The following is a 5,197-nucleotide window of genomic DNA, read 5'->3' as shown; positions in this document are numbered from 1 at the left end:
TTACCGAGTTAGTTTTTAATCTGTTAATCTTTTTGTAAATTATTATTGTACCTACCCAAAGTTTTATACTTACGCTCTATCATACGCTGACTTAAAACTTTGGGTACTTTTTTAAAATCTTGATTGGTTCAACTTTTCATCATTTTGATATTCAGAAGGGGTATGTTTGTTCGGTACTTGGATGTACTTCAGTCCTCAGTTAATCATCCATTGTCTTATCCTTGAATAATAAGGAACTTAAGTAGGAGAATCTTCTCAATGAATTTCAACGTGGCTACAAAAGTTTCAAATACTATAGGTATATAGCTATTAGAATGATTGGGCACTCTTATTTTATTATTTACTAGCGACTTCGCCCTTAGCCTCCAGGGGCTTTTCCCCAAGAGGTTTCATCGAACTAGTTTTCGTGTTTTAGATTTTTTAAAAAAAATTGGGGGGGTGATTTTTCATTTTTTTGGGGGTTTGGGTTGTCCCACCCTCCAAGAAAATAGTTATAAACCTTCCCGGGACCTATGAGAAGCTACCCTGTAAAGGAAAACCCGATCGGTTCAGCGGTTAACGAGATCCTTCGCTACAAACAAACAGACAGACAAACAAAATCGTTCTACTTTGTATTATAGACTAGCGGCTATCCCCTAACTATGAATAAAACTTGGAAATTTAAAAAAGAAATAAGTTTAACAAAAAATTTTATGAAATATCGTCAAATGTTTTGTTGAGTTTAACGGTTCAAATAAAATAACACGCAAATTCATAATCAAATGCTGTATATTACGAAAGTCCACTTATAAAACTGTTAACAATATAACAAGTTTAAGTTACCAACCATCCCTTTATCTAAATTAACACATTATATTAAAAAAAAGTTTACTTTTGCGGGATCTTGGACAAAGTAGCTTCGGACAAAGTAGCTTCAGACAAAGTAGCTTCAGGACATTTACTTAAGAAAAGTAGCTTTCTAAGAAAAATAGTTTCCAATATGGCCGCAGCTCGCGGGCGCTCGGTTCCCTAGCCTATAACCTAACCTAACCTTATTTATGTTAACCTCAGAACATTTATTTAAGAAAAATATCATCAACTGATAATATTGTTTTTACAAGTTTTAATAATGTTTTTACAATTTTTTGGTTAGGTTAGGTTATAGGCTAGGGGGCCGAGCGCCCGCGGCTAAGCAGGCCAGGGGGCCGAGCGCTGCGGCCATGACCTTTATTAACAGTGGAGGCTACTTTCCTTAGGAGGCTACTTTGTCCTGAAGCTACTTTGTCAAAGATCCCTTTTGCGTCACAGCAGTTTGAACTCAACAAAACATTCAATGATTTATCTATAATACAAAGTAGAACGATGTCTATCTGTCTGTTTGTTTGTAACGAAGGATCTCACTAACCTCTGAACCGATCGGGTTCTCCTTAACAGGGTAGCTTGTCATAGGCCCCGGGAAGATTAATAAGTTTTTTTGGGGAAGGGTACTACCACCCTCCCTAGAAAAAACTTACCTGTAAAATACCTCGTATGGGCAAGGCTAATGTCCAAGAACCAACACGTCCAGGTCCACCAGCCCAGGAAAACTAAGGAAAGCAGTAACGTCTTAGAAAAAACTTACTCCTTCCCCCCCAATTTAAAAAAAAAATTCTTTTAAATACTTTTTCTTTTAAAATCCAAAATAAGAATTTTTTTTATCAAATTCGACTTTCTCCCCCCTCCTCAAGTGCCTCTAGTAGTAAAAAAAAAATTTGAAGCTTTTTTCATATAAAAGCATGGTTAAACTAATTTTTTTTAAAATTGATATAACGATATTAATCATAACCCTAGTATATTCACTAAAAAAAAAAATTTAGAATCACTGCTGGAAGGTGCTTAGAACCACTTGCTCTCGTTCTTAGATAGTCCCCTTTTGTAGTATTCTTCTGCTATATTCCCTTTAAAATTTATTAAATAGAAAATATAAGAAGTTAATTTTTCAAAGCATATTGTTGGTCAAAATTATCTTAACCTTGAAAAATTTAAAGTTTCCTGATGTCCTCTAAAGTTTTCCCCACCTTTTGGTTGATTCTAATGTGCTTATTCTACCTTTGTTACATTAAATTTTCAGCACTATTTTATCATAACATTACTGTGATTGTATTAAATTTAAAGGTTATGAAACCTGGTTTCCCTGGCCCTTAGCATATGTGTGTACTTTTCTTTATTTCAGTCTTACACACCTGTCGCGAGTTTAGTTCACATTATTGCTAGACCTTTGAGTTGGACAAGAATTAAAAATAATAAAAACTGCTGCTATCTCAGATAAGTGACATTTCAAATTAGGGGAACGCTATGGCTAATAATCAAACACATAGTTGAGACTAAAATATAAATTTTAAATAAAATTGTAGGTAAACTGTATTTTGTAGAAATAAAGAAGTCCCTAACTGCTCAAACAAATATTTAAAACTGTCATACAAGTATCGAACAATTAAAGGGTTGATCAAAGCTAAAAAGTTTTCATGGAAGGAAAAGCCTGTGTACATGATTTATCAAAGGTAATAAGAAACTATGGCACTGAATAAAAATACGTAAGAAATATCTTATTACTTCCCCTTCTATATACATATATATATTTTTTAAATTTAGAGAAACTTTAATTGAATAGCATGAGGGTTATAAAATTCTACTTTATTAAAACCTATTACTAGTTAAGGACGTGTGGCCCATCTTTTGTTCTAATGAACATTTAAATTTAACATTTTTCTTTCTGTTGTCCAATGACGTAGGTAAAACTTGTGTTTTTACAAAATAAGGATTTGAACAAAGTATTCTCGACACCATGAATAAGCCAAAGAAATTTTGACAATTTTTAAGGAAACAACAAATAAAAGCTTTAATAGCATATAAAAGACGTATTTTCTGTTCGTCTGTCACGCTTTGGTGAAAATATTATCCTCTTTTTTGTATTAATAATGAGTTCCATAGAAATCGTAACTTTTTGTCCTTCGCTACACACTTAAACTATTTAAACAAGGATGAAAACATTCTCTAAAGCGAACCTCTAAAACCAAACTAAGACATACGAACATCAACACTAGTAGTGTGTCACAACTTGCTCAGCAGAATTCTTAAAAGTCTAAACAAAAGAAACAAAAAATCGCGTATAATAGTGAACCATGTTGTCATGGGAAAAATAAAATGAATAGGATAATTTTATTATACAAAAATTGTTTTCAAAAACTTAAAAACCAAGTTGTTTTAAATGAACGTACAGAGTTTCTGGTAACTATTATAGAATTTCTACGCTTATTAAATTGTATATAATTGTTACATGAATCATCATGCAACAATTCTAACATGCCTGGCCCTAAAGACAGGAGTTATCCTTACTTACCTAATTAATGAAAATCTTCGCGTTTAAAACTGAGAAAAAAACTAAGAAAATTTTTGTGGAGATTCCTATGACTAATGATCATCTAATCGAAAACCAGATTTTTTTCGCTCGTGCACGGCTAAAGGCGCGGCTGCCGCCAGATCCTTGAATATTAGGGCACAGACACTTTACTTGTCAAATAGCTGGGACACCAAAAAAGTAGCAGAAAGAATGTGATTAAGTTGTAAACAACCCCCAGGAGACATTAATTATCCTTAATGTTGGAGACAAGATATATGCTGTCAGTTACAACTAAGAAACAGAACAATTAATTAGGTTGACCGCACACAGATTATTGTGCCTTTACAAAAAAAATACATTAGGTTTCGTATAGTTATGACCCATTATTTCTATTTAGAGAAGGAAATTACTTATGTTACTGTATATAAGACCGAGATAAGCTGCTACTTCGTACATTGGATTCTCTTTAAAATTGTGTGCATTTGCAAAGTTTCTTTTTAACTTTTGACCATGTAGATTTTTTAAAAATTTTTAGTATCAGTATTTTTCTTGGTTATAAAAAAAGAAAATTAGAACTTAATTTCCTTAATTTTGAACCAAAACAAACCAATAAATTTCACAAGATATTTTTTTTCATTCGTTCAATTTTGCATGAATTAGCTCTTATAATCTCCAATTATTTTGCCGATTTTATTTAAAATAACAAAATTAAGGTCCCATCCATACACTTACACAGCTTAATTTTCTAATCAGAATTGCATAATTTCACTTGAAATATTTACGATGACTGTCTGTCTAAAGATTAAGATCTCGGTAACAGCTAAACCGACTGGGTTCTAATCTTCAGGGAATAGACCTACTGGTCCTGTGGTGGATTTAGGCTCTTTTCTTGGGAAATGGGATACCCAACCCCTCCCAAAAAAGCAAAAATTCCTCCCCCACACCCCAAAAAAAATTTTCTTTTCTTTTTGTAAATTAAAACAAATAAGCGGAGTGTGGGAACCCCAAGCGCACTCTGGGGCGAATCCCTCGACCTTATAATAAGGAAACAGTATGTCTTTTTGTTTAAATCGCTGAACCGATCGGGTCCTCCTTTAACAGTTGGCTTCAAATGGGTACTGGGAAGGAGCTATTTTGGGGGAGGGTACAAAAAAATGTTTTTTTTTACTTTTCTTTAAAAAAATTGGGCTAGGGAATTAAACTCACCCTTCTCCAGTGCCCCTAGAGGCTTCTAGGGGGCGTAGCTGCTAGTAGATTTAGAAAAGAATATTTTTAAAATTTTTGGGGAGGGTATTTAATTTCTAGGGGTGCTTTCTCTTGGAAGGTGGTGGCACCCTCTAGGAGAAAAGTTAAAATACTCCAAGGACCTATGAGAAGCTACCCTGTAACGGATAACCATATCGGTTATGTGGTTAGCGAGATCCTTCGGTAGGACACACAAACAGATTTTCTATCCTAAAAATATTAATTTTTCCTTTAATTCCTATTTAGGAAATTTTATTTTGTTGATGTAAGGGTTGTTAACATGGAAACATTATTTAGAGATTTTTTTTAAAATGAATGTTTGTTGATGTTATCCGTCCAAGAAAATAAAAGGATCTCTGTCTGTCTGATCTAAGTAAAAGAAGTGTCTGCGAATTAAAATATTGACGCACGAGGCACTCAAAATTTAGATTTTATATGTGTATGGCTGTTTAACCTTGACTTTCCCCTTGGCCATATTAGAGGTGTGTAGACCCGTGTAAAGGGCGGTGTTGAGGGTTTTCCTCCCCTTAATTTTGCCTTTTCTTTGACCGTGACTATATTAATTGTACGAAATTGTCTAATTAACTTTTTCTT

This window comes from Acartia tonsa, chromosome 2, assembly GCF_053477335.1.
Source record: "Acartia tonsa isolate MP-2025a chromosome 2, ASM5347733v1, whole genome shotgun sequence".
NCBI lineage: Eukaryota > Metazoa > Arthropoda > Copepoda > Calanoida > Acartiidae > Acartia > Acartia tonsa.
This window is presented reverse-complemented; position numbering follows the sequence as displayed.